General features: G+C 40.5%; 1 pseudogene; it reads left to right on the top strand.

Moving 5' to 3' along the window:
- The window catches only part of LOC101342066 (sorting nexin-11 pseudogene), an 88,869-nt pseudogene extending 70,507 nt beyond the window's left edge, over window positions 1-18,362 (top strand).
- The last annotated feature ends 2,418 nt before the right edge of the window (window positions 18,363-20,780 follow it).

Raw genomic sequence — 20,780 nt, 5'->3', positions numbered from 1 at the left:
AGTGCCCAGCCCACTCACAGACCGATGCACTATTTTTTTTTTTTAATTACTTGCATGTCGGTTCAGTACTTTTAACCTTAGTAACAAATCTCTTGCACTACGCCCACTGGTGAGCCTAGCCTTTCGATGTCCGCAGCCCTGTATGTACATCGTTGAGTTGCTCTGACTGCCTTGCCGTCTGGCTTGCTCTCTGACGCCCAGCTCCGGCCTGGCTGCTTTTGGATACCCAAAGAGGCAGAGTCTTCCACCCTGGGTTCCGATTCCGGTTCGTAGGATACGAAGCCCTACGGCGTCTGAGCCCTCAGGTGGTACTGGCAGCTCGGCAGAGAAGCACCGACTGTCTTCAAAGGTCAAGTGCATATTGGAGGACTCCAAAGTAACGTTACACAGTTCTTCCCTTTTCCTCTCCCCCAGAACCGTAGCATCAGAATCCTGAGGTGCAAAAGGAGACTCAGCGCCCAAACTCAGAGCTTCCGCTCACGTCTGTTCCACCCAGACTGTGCCCGGTGCAGAGGGGCGGCCCAGAGAATCCTATATCCTTGGGTTCGAAGTCTTGTTAAGAGAAAGGGTCCCCACCCAGAGCGGATCACCGCAGTTACCCCCAGGAGGGTAAGACAGACCTGTTAGCAGTGAGTTCGAGGGGACAGGACACGCGAGATGATGCCAGCGCGCGGCACACAGACTGGCCAAGTGTCTCTGCCCTTTCGTCCCAGTCCCAGGTGAACTGGGACTGCTTGCTGCCAAGGTACCAATGTCTTCCCAAAGCAGCCCGGACCAGACTCTCATTCATCTTCTTTGTCTCTTGTCGACCACCCTCCCTCTTCTAAAAGACAATCGATTTTTTTTTCTTCTTCTCCTCCTCCTTAACAGGAACCTGGGGGCCACCTGGTGGAAGGTTTTATTAACAAACAGGACCAGGGAGAGTCTGGCAACTCGGCCCAGAACCTGTTTCAAGCAACAGGTTGTGTGGACACAGCTGAGACCACAGCACAGGAGGGAGGCCGATCCTCTCCTCCCTGGCAAACAGGACAGATTGACGCCTCGTCTGTTTACCTTCGCGGGACCAGAAGCCTTTGTTGCCCGCCGTGAGACAGGCTGAGTTGGTTATTTGCTCGCGAGTCGTGGGACTGAGCTGCGGCTACTCACAGGATGCTGGGAAACCAGAGGGCGAGGCTCTAAGGGGACAAAGCCAGCTCTGTGGGGGCAGAGAGCCAAGAAAACTGCCAAAGTCAGCCGCCCACACTGCAGTGTGGGGACTCGGCCAAGCCTTCAGGGGAAGGGTGGGTGTCCCCTTCACTTCGCAAGTGAGAAATCTTTCGCCACTTTCTACGGACTCCACCTGCCCTGTGTCCTGGCTAGGCCCCCGCTGGCGCAGCAATGGGATGAAGTCCTTTACCACAGAGTAAAGGAAGGATCCTAGAAGTCGTTACTAAATTCAGTCTTTCAACCCGTGAACACAGTATTTCTCTCCATTTATACGTCTTTGATTCTTCCCTCCGCGTTCTGTAAATTTCAGCATCCCGATACCAAAAAACAAAAACAAAATGGACTGTCCAGTCCATTCTGGCTCATGGTGCCCTCATGTGTTACAGTGCAGAACTGTCTTCCAGAGGGTTTTCTTGGCTGCCGTCTTTACAGGAAGTAGGTCACCAGGCCTTACTTCCCCAGTGCTGTTGGGTGGGTTCAAACCACCAACGTTAGGGTTAGAGTCTAGCGCAAACCCTTTGTGCCACCTAGGGAATCCTTCTTCTTAAATTTATACCTAAGTTTTTTCATTTTCTGTGGAGTGAGTATAAATGGCATCGTCTTTTAATCTCTGGCTCCACAGGTTCATTTTTAGTAAATAGAAATGCAATTGATTTTTTGTGTCTTTATCTTGTATCCTGCGACCAGCCGAATTCACATAGTAGTTTCAGGAATTTTTTTTTTTTTTTTTAGGTTCTTTGGGATTTTCTGCATAAACCATTATGTCATCTGAAAATAGGGACAGTTTTATTTCTTCCTTTCTAATCTGTGTGCCTTTCATTTCTTTTTCTAGCAGCTGGAACTTCCAGTACTGTTTTTGAATAGAATAAGAGTGGGGAAAGCAGACATCTTGCCTTGCTCACTGTCTTCGGGGGTAAGTATTCCATTTTTCGCTGGTCAGTATGATGTTAGCTCTAGGGTTTTTTTTAATAGATGCTTTTTATTTAGTTAGGTCCCTGGCTGGTGCAGTTTGCATTTGACAGCTAACCTAAAGGTTGGAGGTTCAAACCCACCCAGCATCACTATGAAAGAAAAGCCTGGCAACCTGCTTCCATGAAGATTACAGCCAAGAAAACCCTGTGGAGCAGTTCTACTCCGTAACAACACATAGGTTGCCAGAGTCAGAATCGACGGGATGCCAATGGGTTTGGCATTGGATTTGCTTAGCTGAGGAAATGTCCCTCTATTCCTAGTTTGCAGAGGGTTTTATGAATGGGGTGTTGGATTTTGTCAAGTGCTTTTTCTGTGTCAATTGAGATGGTGGAATACATTGATTAATTTTCTAATTTTGATCGAGCCTCACATACCTGGCATAATCCTCACGGTGTATAGTTCTTTTTATACATTGGTGGATTTGATCTGCTAATATTTCGTTGAGGATGTTTGCATCTAAGTTCATGAGAGATATTGGTGTATAGTTGTCTTTTCTTGTACTGTCTTTGAGATAATACTAGCCTCATATAATGAGTTCAGAAATGTTCTCTCCTTTCTATTTTTCTGGCAGAGATTGTGTAAAGTTAGTGTTCATCTTTTTAAATGTTTAGCAAAACTCCTCAGTGAAACCACCTGGGCCAGCATATTTCTTTTGGGAGGAGCTTTTTAATTACGAATTCAATTCTTTAATAGACACAGTGCTGTTCAGGTTATCTATTTCATCTTGGCTAAGTGTTGGCAGGTTGTGGGTCCATTTTTTCTGAGTTATCAAATTTATGAGTGTAAAGTTGTTCATAATATTCACTTATTATCTTTTTAATGGCTTCAGGATCTATGGTGATAGCCCCTATTTCATGCCTGATGTTGATTATTTGTTGGTTCTCTCTTTTTCTCTTTGTCAGTCTTCTTAGAGGTTTATCATTTTTATTGATTCTTTCAAAGAATCAGTTTTTTACTTCATTGATTTGTTTCTATTGTTTTGCTGTTTTCATTTTTATTAATTTATAGTTTCATTTTTATTATTCCCTTCCTGATAAGTATTTTAAGGAAGCTCTCAATAAAAATGCTTCAAGGAGCAATCATGAACATGCTTGAAACAAACTGAAAAATGAGAAGGTCTCAGCAAAGAAATAGAACATCTCAGCGAAGTAACAGAAGATATAAAGAAAAACCAAATGGAGATCTTAGAACTGAAAAATACATTAGCCAAAATGAAAAAGCCCTTGTTAGGAGAGAGTATAAAGGAAAAAATGGATACATTTTACCACATAAATAATTAAAAATTCGTGTATGTCCCACCTCAAAATAGTACATATAAAGTCAACTGGGAACAAAAACTTATATCACATCTGATAGAAAAGAAGTCAATCTCTTCAATTTATCATGAGCTAATAGATACTTCTAAGGAAAAGTGCTGTAATCTAATAGAAAAATAAAAGAAACAAAAATGGTCCATCTTGCTCACATTAAAGAGATGTGAGTCAAAACAACAATGAGATATTTGCTTGGTCAAAAGGTCAAAGGTTCATGACTCCCATTTCAGAGAAATGGTTATTCTCAAACACTGTCAGTAGAACTTAAATTTGTACAACTTTTTGGGAAGGCATTTTGTATCTATTAAAATGAAAAAATGCAGATGCCCTTTGACCCAGAAATCCTACTGGTAGAAATTTGCCCAGTGACTATACTTGTAAAATTTCCCCAAGATATAGGAACAATAAGAAGTTACATTTATTGAGCACCTAATATATGATATTGTTATTGTTAGGTGCTGTCGAATTGGTTCCAACTCATAGAGACCCAGTGTGCAACAGAACAAAACACTGCCTGGGCTTGCACCATCCTCACAATCTTGCTATGTTTGAGTGCATGGTTGCAGCCACTATGTCAATCCATCTAATTGAGGGTCTTTCTCTTTTTCGCTGACCCTCTACTCTCCCAAGCATGATGTCCTTTCTCCAGGGATTGGTCCCTCCTGATAACATGTCCAAATTACTTGAGAGGAAGCCTCACCATCCTAGCTTCTAAGAGCACTCTGGCTGTACTTCTTCTAAGACAGATTTGTTTGTTCTTCTGGCAGTCCATGGTATATTCAACATTCTTCGCCAACACCATAATTCAAAGGCATCAATTCTTCTTCGGTCTTCATTATTCATTGTCCAGCTTTTACATGCAGATGAGGTGATTGGAAAGACCATGGCTTGGGTCAGGCGCACCTTAGTCCTCCAAGTGACATCTTTGCCTTTTAACACTTTAAAGAGATCTTTTGCAGCAGATTTGCCTAATGCAATACGTCATTTGATTTCTTGACTGCTGCTTCCATGGGAGTTGATTGCAGTAGATCCAAGCAAAAAGAAATTCTTGACAACTTCAATCTTTTCTCCATTTATCATGATGTTGCTTATTAGTCCAGTTGTGAGGATTTTTGTTTTCTTTATGTTGGGGTGTAATCCATACTGAAGGCTGTAGTCTTTGATCTTCATCAGTAAGTGCTTCAAGTCCTCTTCACTTTCAGCAAGCAAGGTTGTGTCATCTGCAAAATGCAGGTTGTTAATGAGTCTTCCTCCAATCCTGATGCCCCATTCTTCTTCATATAGTCCAGCTTCTCGGATTAGTTGCTCAGCATACAGACTGAATAAGTATGGTGAAAGGATACAACCCTGACACACATCTCTCCCGATTATAAACCACGCATTATCCCCTCGTTCTTTTCGAACTGCCTCTTGGACGTACAGGTTCCCCATGAGTACAATTAAGTGTTCTGAAATTCCCATTCTTCTCAATGTTATCCATACTACTATATGATAAGCAGGGTTAAAAAACAAAAGCTTACATGAATCATCTCATTTAATTTTCAAAATGACACAGTGAAGGAGGTTCTATGTTATTTTACAGATGGATAAAATGAGAATTAAAACATTCAAATACTTGGTCAAGATTACATAGTAAGTAGTAATGGGGTAGAGATTTAAACCCAGGCAATCTGAGTGAAATATTTCGTTTCAAAGATGTTTATCGCAACATTATAAGAGCTAAAAATTAAAAACAACTGAAGTGTCCAACCATATGAGACTCATTAAAGAAATTACGATGCATTTCTAGGAAGTACATCTGTATGTGTTGATTAAGGAAATGTATCTATGATCCATCAATAAGAGAAAAAAGCAAGGCGCAGAACAATGTGAAGACTCAGAGTATGAAACTTTTTGACTTTAAAAAGTATATCATATAGGACTATCTCACCACCTGTCTGTCAGTTTGCCATACTGTGGTGGCTTGTGTGTTGGTATTATGCTGGAAGCTATGCCACCGGTATTTCAAATACCAGCACAGTCACCCATGGTAGACAGGTTTCAGCGGAGCTTCCAGACTAAGACATAATAGAAAGAAGGCTTGGCGATCTACTTCTGAAAATTAGCCAATGAGAACCCTATGGATCACAGAGACTATTGTCCGATGTAGTGCTGGAGGATGAGCCCCTTAGGTTGGAAGGCACTCAGAATACACAGTGGCCACAACAACAGACTGGAGCATACCGACGATGATGAAGATGGCACAGGACCAGGCACCGGTTTGCTCTGTTGTACAAGGGGTCCCATGAATCGGAGCCTACTTGATGGCAACTAACAGCGACAACCTAAGCTGCCAATAGCCCATGTGGAGCCTTAGCGCAAGTCAAGGACAGGTGCTCCCCACCCCGGGTGTTCCCAGTCCCTGGGGCACACACAGAAGGTGCCTCCGATTTTCCCTTCCTGGATACATTAGAAACAGAGTTTATACGGGTAAAGATAACATAAGTAGATACTGAGAACCCAGGCCACCGACCTGCCATGCAGCTCACTGTCTCCATTAACATGACTTGACTATCCCATTGTCTTTATTAGCAAACTTTACTATTCCAGGAGACTTTTGCCAGGCACATCACTGGTCATTCCTGGGCCTTCTTGCAAGATCCATCAACTTTTCAGTAGAAAGCATCAACAGTTTACCCACCTGAGACTCTTTGAACTCTTCCAAAATTCTTGCCTTACTGTTTTCACCAATCCTAAATCATTAAATCATGATTCTAACCCAACTGTAATCATGCATCAACATTGAAAGACCAACCTTAAACCAAACTTCAAATTCTCAGTGGATCTTGATCTTACCCTTCCCCCACGGAGACACTGCCTCTGCTTTGTCAGAATGATGTTTGTTCTTAATGCCCAGAGCCGTCAGCTCAGCTGTGTTAGCAACAGCTTGTGATATGTGGGAAGCTGGCATTCGACAATCGATACCTGCTAAAATGGGCATGAGAATGTTTCCGGATGGAATCACAATGAACATTAAGAGTGCTTCTCTTGAGGAGAAAGGCTGGAGTGGTGCAGAGAGGTTTCACTTTTCATTTGATACATTTTTGCATTATTTGAACCTTCTAACCATGCACAAAGGTCCCTAGGAGGTGCATATGGTTTGCATTGCACTACTAACCTAAAGGTTGGTAGTTTGAACCCACCCAGTGATGCCATGGAAGAAAGGCCTGGCAACCTAATTCTGTGAAGATTACAGCCAAGAAAATCCTATGGAGCAGTTATACTCTGTAGCACATGAGGTCACTGTGGGTCAGAATTGACTCGATGGCAACAAGTTCTTAACCATGAACGTGAATTACTTTTATTATTATTTTAAATGCCAATAGGGATTATCTGATGGTTTTTATGTATTTTTTAGAAGTATTTTTGTATTAAAAATTTTTATAAAAAAGAACATGGTCAGTAATGTCCGTGGCCTCAGAAAGGTAAGGAATTAAAGTAGTTAGCTTTTTCTTTTCATTTTAACAACTTTAAAAAATTTTATAATATACAAACAGAAGAGTAGACAAATAACAAATGTACAGTTCAATGAATTATCGCACATTGAACACATCTGTGTAACCACCACCCAGGTCAAGAAGAACATCATCTGCTTACCCCCGATCCCCTCTCCTGCCCCCATCCCTTCTCCACAAATGTAACCACTACCTGACTTTCCGTTTATGAAAAATGAAAGCATAAAGTATACCTTCATTTCTGACTTGATTCTTTCGAAAACGTTGATTGTGAGATGAAGCCATATTGTTACAAGTAACAGTTTTCTCATTTTTCATTCCTGTATAGTATCCCATAGTATAGAGATACCACAATTTACTTATCCATTTCACCATTGGTGGATGCTCAGGAAGGGTCCTCTTTGGGCTGTTATGAACAATGCTCACATGAACATGTATGGATTGTCTTTAGATATACCTGTCTTTTGAATATAGACCTAGGAGTGAAATTTCTGGGTCATAATATGTCATAGATCCCATTTTAGGAAATGATCAACTATTTTTCAAAGTGCCTGTAATAGTTTACACTCCTCCAGTAGTGTGTGTGTTCCGGTTGCTCCACGGACTGTCCTTCTGGTACTATCAGTCTTTTTAATTATTGCTATTCTAGTAGGTGTATCTTAAGATGGTTGTACTTCGCATTTCCCTCATGATCAATGAGCTCGAGCACCTTTTCATGTTTATTGGACATTTGAATACAATCTTTTGAAAAATGTCTGTTTAAGTGCCTTGTTCGTTTTCTATTGGGTTGTCAGTATCTTTTCTGGTAAGAGTTCTTTACACAGGCTGGATATGAGCCCTGTGTCAGTTATTAGTGTTGCAAATATTTCCTCTCACTCTACCTTTGCCTTGTCATTCTCTTAATGGGATCTTTTAATAAAAACAACCACTCGCCATTGGAGACCTCGTATGTGTCAGAGTAGAACTGTGCTCCTTAGGGTTTTCAATGGCTGATTTTTCAGTAGATTGCCAGGTCTTTCTACTGAGGTGCTTCTGGGTAGTCTTGAACCTCCAACCTTTAGGTTAGCAGCCGAGGGTGTTAAACCGTTTGCACCATCCAAAGACTCCTTGACTAAGTAGAAGTCCTTTATTTTAATTTAATCTGATTAATTAATACTTTCCTGTATGGATAACACTTTATTTATTTATGAAATCTTTGCTTATCCTAAGGTCATAGAGATATCCTCTGGAAGTTTTATAATTTTACCTTTCACACTTAGATCTACAGAACTCCTGGAATTGATTTTGTGTATGGTGTTCAGGAGGGATCAAGTTTAATTTTTAACCATAATGATATCCAATTGATTTAGCATATTTATCAAAAAGACTGCATTTGTCATTTATCAACTGTCAATATATGAATAGGTTTGTCCCTGAACTCTATACAATTTTATTCTTCTATTTGTCTATCCTGAACCAATTCCACACTGTCGTAATTAGTGCATTTTTATAGTAACCTTGGTATTTAGTAGAATAAGTTCTCCCACTTTGTTCTTCTTTAGATTGTCTTGGCCAGTCTTGCTCCTTGGCATTTCTATATAAATTTACACACATTCTCTGTCTCTGAGATTTTAAATGAGATTGCAATGTATCCGTGAATCAAAATGGAGAGAATCAATATCCTCACAATATTGAGTATTCCCATCCACAATAATGATGTATCTTTAAATTTATTTAGATCTTCTTTATCTGTTTTATAGTTTCTTTATGAAGAGGCTTTTCATTAAATTTATTCCTATCTATTTGATTTTTTATGTATTTTATTTTTTTAATTTTATTGTACTTTAGTTGAAAGTTTACACCTCAAGTTAGTTTCTCATTCAAAAACGTATACACATACTGTTTTGTGACGTTGGTTGCAACTCCCATAATGTGACAGCACACTCCCCCTTTCCACCCCAGGTTCCCTGTGTCCTTTTGTCCAGTTTCTGTCCCTTCCTGCCTTCTTATCTTGCTTTTGGACGGGAGTTGTCCATTTGGTCTCGTATATTTGATTGAACTAAGAAGCACGTTCTTCACGTGTGTGTGTGTGTTTGTGTGTGTGTGTGTGTGTGTTTTAATAGGCCTGTCTAATCTTTGAATAGTGGGCTTTGGGAGTGGTTTCAGTTCTGAGTTAGCAGAGTATCTGGGGGCCATAGTCTTGGGGGTTCCTCCAGTGTCTGTCAGACCAGTAAGTCTTATCTTTTTTTGTGAATTTGAATTTTGTTCTACATTTTTCTCCTGCTCTACCTAGGACTCTCTGTTGCGATCCCTGTCAGAGCATTCAGTGGTGGTAGCTGGGCACCATCTAGTTTTCTGGGCTCAGGTTTGTGGAGGCTCTGATTCATGTGGTCCCACCATTTTCCTTGTGTCTTTGGTTGAAAATACTCGGTGTAGTTCTGAATCAGTTTACCACTGCACATTTGATCATCATCAAGTACACAATACCGGGTACCCAACATGGACGTCAGAGAAAAGGATTCAGGGAGCTGAGGGAGAGTTCACAACTCTTATTCCCAAGAGACTGTCAAAGGCATGAAGATCTAACACATTAGAAAGATTGATTCTTTATCTTTGTGTTTCTAGAATTTTTCCTAGCCCTTTTATTGATCTAATGGTTGTCCTTAATTGGTTGTTGTTGTTCTTGTGTGCCACTGAGTTGATTCCAACCCATAATGACACTGTATGACAGAGTAGAACTGCCCGTAGCATTTCCTAGGCTGTAATCTTTCTGGGAGCAGATCACCAGGTCTTTTCTCCTGTGGACCTGCTGGTGAATTTGAACCACCAACCTTTTGGTTAGCAGCCGAGTGCTTAACCATTGAACCACCAGGGCATATCATAGCCATCTTTGTGGGTATGAAGTGATATCTCATTGTGGTTTTGATTTGCATTTCCCTAATGACTAGTGCCATCCAGCATCTTTTCACGTCCTTATTGGCCATTTACATTTTCTCTTTGGTGAAATGTCTATTCAGGCCCTTTGCCCATTTCTTGATTGGGTTGTCTTTTTGTTGTTAAGTTGTAGTAGCTCTTTATATATTTTGGATATTAAACACTTACCAGACATATGGCTCCCCCAAATTTTCTGCTAACCTGTAGGTTGTCTCATTCACTTTGTTGACAAAGTCCTTTGATGAACAGAAGTTTTAAATTTTGTCTTTTGTTGCTTGTGCTTTCAGTATCATATCTAATAATCCGTTGTTAAAACCTAGGTCCTGAAGCATTAGCCTTACATTTTCTTCTAAGAGCTTTATAGATTTAGTTCTTACATTTAAGTCTTTGGTCCATTTTCAGTTAGTTTTTTCATACATGCTGTTAGATATATGTCCGTGTTCATTCTTTTGTTTGTGGAAATCCAGGTGTACCGGCACCATTTATTAAAGAGACTGGTCTCGCCCCATTAGATGGACTTAGCACCCTTTTCAAAAATCAATTGACTATATAGATGTAGGGGTTTATTTCTTGACTCCCAATTCTATTCCATTGGTCTACATGTCTATTCTTATAGCAGTACCAGACTGTTTTGATTACTGTAGTTTTGTAAAATGCTTTTTTAAAAATTTTATTGTGTTTTAGGTGGAAGTTTACAGCACAAATTAATTTCTCATTCAAAAATGTATACACTGCATTTTATTTATCAAATTCTTTTGTGAGATTGGTTGTAATCCCTGCAATGTGTCAGCACTCTCCCCCTTTCTCTTTCCACCTTGGGTTCTCTGTGTCCATTCGTCCAGTTTCCTGTCCCTTCCTGCCTTCTTGTCTTTGCGTATGAGCAGGTGTTGCCCATTTGGTCTCGTATACTTGACTGAACTAAGAAACACGTTCCTCACACGCGTTATTGTTTGCTTTATAGGCTTGTCTAATCTTTGGCTGAAAGGTGGACTTAGGGAGTGACTTCAGTTCTGAGTTAGAAGGGTGTCCAGGGCCCATGGTCTTGCGGTACCTCCAGTCTTTGTCAGACCAGTAAGTCTGGTCTTTTTTTGTGAATTTGAGTTTTGTTATACATTTTTCACCTGCTCTGTCTGGGACTCTTTATTGTGATCCCTGTCAGAGTGGTTGGTGGTTACAGTTGGGCACCATCTAGTTCTTCTGGGCTTACGCTGGTAGAGTCTGTGGTTCATATGGTCCATTCGTCCTCTGGACTAATACTTTCCTTGTGTCTTTGGTTTTCTTCATTCTCCTTTCCTCTGAATGGTACGGGACTAATAGATGTATTTTAGATGGCCACTCGAAAGCTTTTAAGACCCCAGATGCTACTCATCAAAGTAAGATGTAGAACATTTTCTTTATGAACTATGTTATGCCAGTTGACCTAGATGTCCCCCAAGACCATAGTCCCCAGCCCTCAGCCCCTGTAACGCAATCCCTCAAGGTGTTTGAACTTGTCTTGGAGGTTTCTATGGCTTTGCCTTGGTCAAGTTGTGCTGACTTCCCTACATGGTGTGCTGTCTTTCCCTTCACGAAAGTTAACACTTGTTTACTATCAAGTTAGTGATTTCCTCCCCCCGCCCCCGTAACTATCAAAGATTGTTTGTTTCCTGTCTGTAAACTTTTTCTTGTGTTTTTATAATAGTGGTCTCACACAATATTTGTCCTTTTGTGATTGACTTATTTCACTCAGCGTAATGCCCTCCAGATTCATCCATGTTGTGAGATGTTTCGCGAATTCGTCATTGTTCTTTATCGTTGTGTAGTATTCCATTGTGTGTATGTACCATAATTTGTTTATTCATTCATCCGTTGATGGGCACTTAGGTTGTTTCCATCTTTTTGCTATTGTGAATAATGCTGCAATGAACATGGGTGTGAATATGTCTATTTGTGTGACAGATCTTATTTCTCTAGGATGTATTCCTAGGAGTGGGATTGCTGGATCCTATGGTATTTCTATTCCTAGTTTTTTAAGGAGGAGTCATATAGTTTTCCAAAATGGTTGTACCATTTTACATTCCCACCAGCAATGGGTAAGTGTTCCAATCTCCCTGCAACATTCTTGTGATGGTTAAGGTTGTGTGTCAGCTTGGCTGGGCCATGATTCTCAGTGATTTGGCAATTATGATGTAGTTTGGCAGCTATGTAATGATGTAATCAGCTCCATAATGAGATTTGATATAATGTAATCACCTCTATGATGAGATTTGCTATGAGCAGCCAATCAGTTGAAAGGGCATTTCCTTGGGGGTGTGGCCTGCATCCAGTATATGTGGACTTTCTGGTAAAGCTCATTGGCTTTTGCTCACTCTGGATCCTGCAGCTGGCTCCTGTTCATCTGACCACTGGTTCTTGAGACATGAGCTAGAAGCTTACATCCTATCTTGAGATTCATTGACCCCTGCAGCTATGTGAGTCAGGAGAAGCCTCCAGCCTGACTAATGTACTTGGGACTTTCCAGCCTCTACAACTGTGTGAGCCATTTCCTTGATACAGATCTCTCTTTCTCTCTGTTTTGATTTTTTCCTGTTCTTTTTTTGATGTGTGCATTTATTGCTATAAATTGACTTCTGAGCACTGCCTCTGCTGTGTCCCAAAGGTTTTGGTATGATGTGTTTTCATTCTCATTTGATTCTAGGAATTTTTAAATTGTCTCTTTGATTTCTTCTATTACCCAGATGTTTTTAAGCAAGGTGTTATTCAGGTTCCATGAATTTGATCTTTTTCCTTGCTCTTTCTGTTACTGATTTCTACTTTTATGACATTGTGATCAAAGAGAATGCTTTGTATTATTTTGATGTTTTGGATTTTATTGAGGGTTGCTTTGTGGCCTAAAATGTGGTCTATTTCTGGAGAAGTTTCCATGTGCATTGGAAAAGAATGTATACTTTCCTGCTGTTGGGTGGAATGTTCTATATATGTCTATGAGGTCAAGTTGGTTGATTTTGGCCTTTAGATCTTCTGTATTTTTGTTGAGTTTCTTTCTAGATGTTCTGTCTTTTACTGAGAGTGGTGTGTTGAAGACTGCTACTATTACTGTGGAACTGTCAATTTCTCTTTTCAGTGCGTTTAGGGTTTGTTTTATGTATTTTGGGGCCCTGTCATTGGGTGCATAGATTTTTTTTTTTTTTTAAGGTTCTGTCTTCTTGGTGGATTGTCCATTTAATCATTATATAATGTCCTTCCTTGTCTTTTATGTTTGGTTTTGCCTTAAAGTCTTGTCATGGTTTGAATTATGTCCCCCAAAATATGTGTGTATCAATTTGGCTAGGCCATGATTCCTGGTACAGTGTGATTTTCCTGTATGTTGTAAACCTGCCTCTATGATGTTCATGACGGCGGATGGGTGGCAGTTGTGTTAGTAAGGCAGGACCTGATCTACAAGACTGGATTGTGTCCTGAGGCAATATCTTGAGATATAAAAGACAGAAGTGAGCAGTGAGACAGGGGGACCTCATGCCATCAAGAAAGCAGTGCCAGGAGCAGAGCGCATCCTTTGGACAGGGGTCCCTGTGCCGAGAAGCTTCTAGTCCAGGGGAACACTGATGAAAATGCTGACAGAGAGAGACAGACTTCCCCTGGAGTTGACACCCTGAATTTGGACTTTTAGCCTACTTTGACTGTGTGGAAATAAACTTCTCTTCATTAAAACCAACCACTTGTGGTATTTCTGTTATAGCAGCACTAGATGACTAAGACAAGTCTATTTTATCTGAGATTAGTATTGCCACTCCTGCCATTTTTTGGTTACTATTTGCTTGATATATATTTTTGCCATCCTCTGAGTTTTAATATATTTATGTCTTTGTGTCTAAGGTGTGTCTCTTGTAGACAGCATATTGAAGGGTCTTTTTTTTTTAATCCATTCTGCCACTCTCTGTCTGTTTATGGGTCCATTTGTGCCATTTCATTCAGTGTGATTGTTGATACATGTGAGTTTATTGCTGTCATATTGTTGTGCTTTTTTTTTGTTTGTTTGTTGTTTTTATGGTGCTAACGTTTTCTTTGTTCTTCTTACTTTCCTGTGCTGACTTTTTTTTCTTTTCTTTCGTTCTTATAGATTTTGTGTTTACTGAGACTTTACGTTTTTCTTCTTTTTTTTTTTTTCTGATGAGTAGGTTTGTTAACTTTCTTTGTGGTTACTTTGAAATTTATCCTTTTCTTCCTAAGTTTGAACCCGTCTTTTATTACTTGATATCACCTTGACTTCCTCTCCATCTGAAAGTTCTATACCTACATTGCTTATTCCCTTTTTATTGTTTTGACGTTGTCATTTACACATTGACATCTCTGTTTCTCTGTTTTAAGTCTTCTAACTTTGTTTTATTATTAAGAGTTCTTTACCTAGGTTGGTATCTGGCTGATATTGTCCTGTGTCATAGACTCCAGTTGTTGTCTGATGTTATTGGTTCTCTAACTGAAGGACTCTCTTTAATATTTCTTCTAAGTTTTGTTTGGTTTTTATGAATTCCCTTAATTTTTGTTTATCTGGAATGTCCTGATTTCACCATTGTATTTAACAGAGTTACGCAGGTTATGTTATTCTTGGTGGACAGTTTTTTCTTTCACAGTTTTATATCTGTCATTCCATTGCCTTCTTTCCTATATAGTTTCTGTTGAGTAATCAGATCTTAATCCTATTGTTTCTCCTTTTTAAATGACTTTTAGTTTTTCTTGAGCTCCTCTCAGGATTCTTTCTTTGTCATTGGTTTTGACAAATGTGCTTGTGATATGTCTTGGTGACTTTCTTTTGGGGTCTCTACTATATGAGATTTGTTAAGCCTCTTGGATGGTCAGCTTTTTGTCTTTCATGCTATTTGGGAAGTTTTCTACCAGGAAATCTTCAACAAGCTTCTCTGTGTTTTCCATTTTTTCCCTCTGCTCTGGAACTCCAATCACATGCAAAGTTTTGCTCTTGATAGTGTCATAATTCTTAGGTTTTCTTCATTTTTTTCTCTGATCTTTCCTCAGAGTGGCATCTATGAATTTATCTTCAATCTTGCTGATTCTGTTTTCCATTGTTTCAAATTTTCTCCAAAAACCTTCTATTGAGTTGTCCATTTCTGATATTTTGTAGTTTATCTTTTGGATTTCTAGTTGCTATTTTAGAATGATTTCTAATTGCTTAATTTTTTTGAGGTTTTGTTCTTATATTAGTTTCCTGAATTCTTCTATTGCTTGTTTGTGTTTGCCTTCATTTTGGCTATGTTTTTGGTGGTTTTGTCTCTGTTTTCCTTGATCTCTTTCCTAATTTCTTGGAAATCCCTAAATATTAATCTTTTAAATTTCATATCAGGTAGTTTCACTACCTTTTCTTCTGCTCAAAGATTTTTCTGATTATTTTCATCATTTGGTGGAGCCTTCCTGTCCTGCTTTTTTAATATATTTTGATATTGTCTGCTGTCACTGAGGCATTAAAGTACTGTTTCTTTATTTGTTGATTGTATGTTCATTTGTTTCATCCTGCTTTTTTGTTTTGTTTTGCTATGTTAGGGCAAGCAGGCCAGGCATGCTTTGCTACTTGCTCATCTGTGAACATGATAGCTCTCACCACCTGCCCAGATGGGCAGAACAGTGGCAGGCAGGGCAAGCCCACCTGCTTACTGTACACTGGTTTGGAGAGGTGCCTGAGGGCAGACTGAGCAAGTGGCACTATCTCCCTACCAATGTTGGTCCAGTGTTGTGGGATCTTTCACTGCCTCTCTCTAGATAGGTAAGGGTGTCAGACAGGTCATGGTACAGGCTTGCTTCCCACCATTCAGCAGCTGGTCAAGTGGCGGGGTGGGGACGAGAGGTGGTGCAGGCCTGGTGAAATGGTGGGCCTGAGTGTTGGGGATGCTCTAGCCATGATAGCACAGTGCGGGGAGGTGGGAGAGGGGTGTGGTGTACAGGGCTAGGTGGGGGGCGGGGGAGAAAAAAAGAAAACAAGGAGAAAGAAAAAATACAAAGAAAAAAAGGAGTAGCTGGAGAGTGGTGGTGGGGCAGACCTGGGGACTGGAGGGAAGGGTGGAGATGTGGTGTACAGGGCTAGATGGGATATAGAAAGAAAAGAAAGAATGAAAAAAGAATAAAATAAATGGCGGCATGGTGGGGGATGGTGGGTGTGGGCGTGGCGGACCCTGGGCAGCAGCAGTCCAGGGCATCAGTGCAGTCTATCCTCTGTGGCATGGTGGGGGCCAGAGGGAAGGTGGGGAGGTGGCCTACAGGGTTCGGTGGTAGGGAGAAAGAAAAGTAAGAAAAGGAGAAAAAATACAGCAGCCCAGTGGGGTCCAGCAAGTGGGGGTGAGGCAGACCCAGGGTCCAGTGGGAAGGGAAGGGATGTGGCTTATGGGGCTAGGTGGGATGGGAGAAAAAGAACAAAAATAAAGAGAAAAAAATGATGGCATGGTGGGAGTCAGTGGGTGGGGGCAGGGTGGACCCAGGGTGGCAGCAGGCCAGTGGCTCTCTAGCCACAGCCACACAGCAGGGTCTGGCAGCAGGAGTGGAGGTGGCGTACGAGGCTAGGTGGGAGAAAGAAAAGGAAGAAAAAAAACTAATAAAAATAAAACAAAATTTAAAAAAACTGGCATCACAGTGGGGCCCTGCAGATGTGGGCAGGGTGAACCCAAGGGTGGGTTGGAAGAGTGGGGAGGTGATGTTCGAGGCTCGGTGGAAGGGAGAAAGAAAAGAAGAGAAATAAAAAAAAAATTGCAGAGCAGTGGGAGTCGGTGGAGGTAGGATGGGCTCAGGGCTGTGGCAGGCTGGTGGCTCTCTAGTTGAGGCAGTGCAGCATTTGTCTGACGGGAAGGGGTGGAGGTGGTGTATGGGGCTAGATGGGAAAGAGAAAGAAAAGGAAGAAAGGGGGAAAAATGGCACATTAGGAGCCAGCGGGTGGGGTCAGGGTGCATTGGGCCAGTAGCTCTCTAGCCAAGTGACACGGTGTGGCCCATGGGAAGGGGTGGATGTGGCATATAGGGCTATGTGGGTGTAATATGTTTTGAGATCAGGAAGTGCTAGTACTCCTACTTTGTTCTTTTTTAAGATTGCTTTGTCTAGTCAAAGCCCCTTGATATTCCATATAAATTTGATGACCATATAAATTTGATGATTGCCTTTTCAATTTCTGCAAAGACGGTTGTTAGAATTTTGATGGGTACTGCATTGAACTTATAGATTGCTTTAGGTAGTATTGACATACGAACAATATTGAGTTTTCCAATCCATAAGCATGGAATGTCCTTCCATTTATAGGTTTTTAAAATTTTCTTTCAGTAATGTTTTGTAGTTTTCTAAATGTTTGAGATGGTCTGTCCACTGTTGAAAGTGAGGTATTGAATTCTCCATCTATTATTGCAGAACTATTTCTCACTTCATTTCTGTCAGTGTTGGCTTTATATATTTTGAGGTTCTGATGTTAGTTAGGCACATATATGTTTATAAATGTTATACCTTCTTGATGAATTGACACTTTAATCATTATATAATGTCTTTCTTTGTCTCTTATAACAGATTTTGACTTAAAACCTATGTTGTCTAATATGAAAATCACCATGTGGGCTCTCTTTTGGTTACTGTTTGCATGGAATATATTTTTTTCCCATTCTTTCACTTTCAACCTATTTGGGTCCTTGTGTCTACAATATGTTTCTTGTAGACAGCATATAGTTGGTGTTATGGATTGAATTGTGTCCCCCAAAAATGTGTGTCAACTTGGCTAAGCCATGATTCCCAGTATTGTGTGATTATCCACGATTTTATCTGATGTGATCATCCTATGTGTTGTAAATCCTGCTTCGTTAATATAACTGCCTCTAATCCTGCTTCATTAGTAGGTACTGTTCTCAGATGTTTTCTTCCAATGGGCTGTTGGTGTAAGATGTTGGAAAACCAAGAGCAGGAGGCCTGTACCTGAACTTCCTGGGATGTCAACCTTCTTTGGAAGCTCAGATGAGTTCATTGAGAAGCGATAAGGTCTGCAGCACTTCCTTGAAAAGGTCCTGCAGAGTGTAGTCCTCCTGTCAGACAGCCAGTTGCACTTTTTCTTGCAAAGCCAGCTCTTGGTGCCTGTGTGCAGGGCCAAAGCCCCATGACCATTTCTATGTCAAACTGTGGCTGGGTCCAGGGAGAGAAGCAGGGCTGTTCTCACCTGGCTAAAGGAGACCAGCTTAAGAGTTGTTGCTTTCTTCCAAGATCCGGTAGGAGGAACTTTCCCTCATCAACCCCCAGTGAAGAAAAGGACCATTTAGAAGTGTGGGTTTCTGTTGTTGACTCTGAGGCCCCTTGCTTGGAGTGTCTCAGTCTCCCATCCCTCTCCTCACTGTCACACTGTGATTCTGCAAGACCTGATGAGGGAACTTCTGCTGCTCAGCCTGCGAGGAGGGTTGTGGGAGGGGACCCATCAGCCCCCTTGTCTCATGCTGTGCCTTTGGACCCTGGTCCAAATTGAGCTCTTGTCTGAGTTCTGCTTTGAGGAGGATGGAGAAGACGCAGGTAAGGAGACTTGCACAGGTTGGACTAGGCACAGGTTTGTCTGGGGAAGGTTGGGCTGCTTAGTCCCTTATAGTGACCTCTGCTTGGGTTGGTTGCACAGAAGTCTGTCCTAACAATTCACAATTCCTCCATAGGAATAAACACTGTGCAGATGTTTGTAGGTTAAGCATAAGGTCCAGGTGCTGTTGATTTTTACAGAACCCCGTATTTACTCTCCTGGGAACTGAGTTTCTTCAGGTATGTGTTTGTTCTTCAGGAGCACTGTCTCAGGTGACTGTTTTGAGGACCTGTAAGTGGCAGATGCTAACTACCACACTGAGTATCATTCTAACAGGAATGCATATGTAGTTGTATTCCCATCTTAGCTGGGTTCTGTTCTTGCTGCAGGCCCGAGAGCACTTTGTTCCTGGTAGGCTGACTTCTTGCCTACCTCCCTGCACGGACAAGATGGTGAATAGTTACTCTTCCCCCCTCCTTGCTTTCCTCCACTAATACTGCTGAATGGAACTGGTGCTGTGACTCCTGTAACTAATGTTTCCAGCCTGTCCCAAGACCTCAGCCTGGCTTGGGCCTGGGACTTCATTATCATCAAACAAGAAGAAGCAGGAGCACATGCATCCTTTAGACCCAGGGTCCCTGAGCTGAGAAACTCCTTGACCGGGGAAGACTGATGACAAAGACTTTCCCCCAGAGCTGAAAAAGAGAGAAAGCCTTCCCCTGGAGCTGGTGCCCTGAATTTGGACTTTAGCCTTCTAAACTGTGAGAGAATAAATTTCTCTTTGTTAAAGCCATCCACTTGTGGTATTTCTGTTATAGCAGCACTAGATAACAAAGACAGTTGGGCTTTTTTTTTTTTTTTAAATCCATTCTGCCACTCTCTGCCTTTTGATTAGAGCATTTAGTCTCTTTACATTCATGGTAATTACTGATAAAGAAGGACATACTTCTGCTATTTTTTACTTTTTTTCGGTGAATCTTATGCCTTCTTTGCCTCTCATTTCCTCTGATACTTCCAACTTTTAGGTTTTGTTGATTTTTTGTAAGGAACCATTTTAATTCCATTCTTTCTTTTTGTGTGTATTTTTTTAGATTTTTTTTTTTGTGGTTACTATGATGATTACATTTAACCTCTTGCATTTACAACTACCTGTTTTAAACTGATACCAAGTTAACTTTAGTAACATACAAAAAATCTATACCTACACTATTCCTCCTTGTTTATTTTGTTGTTATCATCTATATATATCATGTGCCTTTTAACATAAATTTATACTTATTTCTTATGCCTTTGTCATTATAAAGCATGAAGGACATAACAATTTGAATTATCAAGTGAAAATACCTTTAAAATTGCTCTAATACATGTCCATGCTATTACCTTTAACATAAATATTTCTATGTACAGCTTTAAGTTACTTTCTAGTGTCCTTTCTTTCTCATCTGAAGTACTCACTCCCTTGTTGGGCTGGTTTGGTTGATACGAACTCTTTGAGCTTTTGTTTAAATAGGTATGTCTTGATTTTTGCCCTCATTCTTGAAGGACAGCTTTGTCAGACATAGTATTCTTGGTTGCAGTTCTTTTCTTTCAGCACTTTAAATATGTCATTCCATTGCCTCTGGCCTCCAAGGTTTCTGAGAAGTCAGCAGTTAATCTTATTGGGGATGGCTATTTGCTTCTCTCTTGTTTTCAGGATTCTCTCATCTTTAGGTTTTTTTAAATTTTTTATTGTACTTCAGGTGAAGGCTTGCAGAACAAATAGTTTCTCATGAAACAGAAGTACACATGTGGTTTTATAACATTAGTTAACAACCCCACAACATATCAACCCTCTAACTTCTCAACCTCTTTTTTTGTTTGGTGAAAATACACATAGCCAAAGATACACCATTTCAAAAATTTCTACATGCACAGTTTAGTGACATTGACTATGCTCTTCGAATTGTGCTGTTATTCTCACTTATCATCTATAGTTTTTAAGAACCTGATTATAATGTGTCTCAGTGTCGGTGTCTTTGGGTTTATTCTATTTGTGTTCATTGAACTTTTTGGATTTGTAGATCCATGTCCTTCATTAGATTTGGCAAGTTTTCTGTCATTATTTCTTCAAATATTCTTTTTGTCCCTTTCTTTCACTTGTCTCTTTTGGGATTCCCATGATGTATATGTTAGTTCTCTTGGTGTTATCCCACAATTCCATTAGGCTGTGTTCAGAAGGCTTGAGATTTCTCTCCTGCTGCTTCTCAGCCTCCATAATTTTGATTACCTTATCCTCTAGATCAATGATTCATTCAAATGTGTTTTTTAATCCCTCTATTGAGTTTTTTTTACTTCAGTTGTTGTGTCTCTCAGTTCCAGTATTTATGTTAGGTTTCT

Source organism: Trichechus manatus, unplaced genomic scaffold (assembly GCF_000243295.1).
Source record: "Trichechus manatus latirostris isolate Lorelei unplaced genomic scaffold, TriManLat1.0 scaffold00019, whole genome shotgun sequence".
NCBI classification, from domain to species: Eukaryota; Metazoa; Chordata; class Mammalia; order Sirenia; family Trichechidae; genus Trichechus; species Trichechus manatus.
This window is presented reverse-complemented; position numbering and strand designations above follow the sequence as displayed.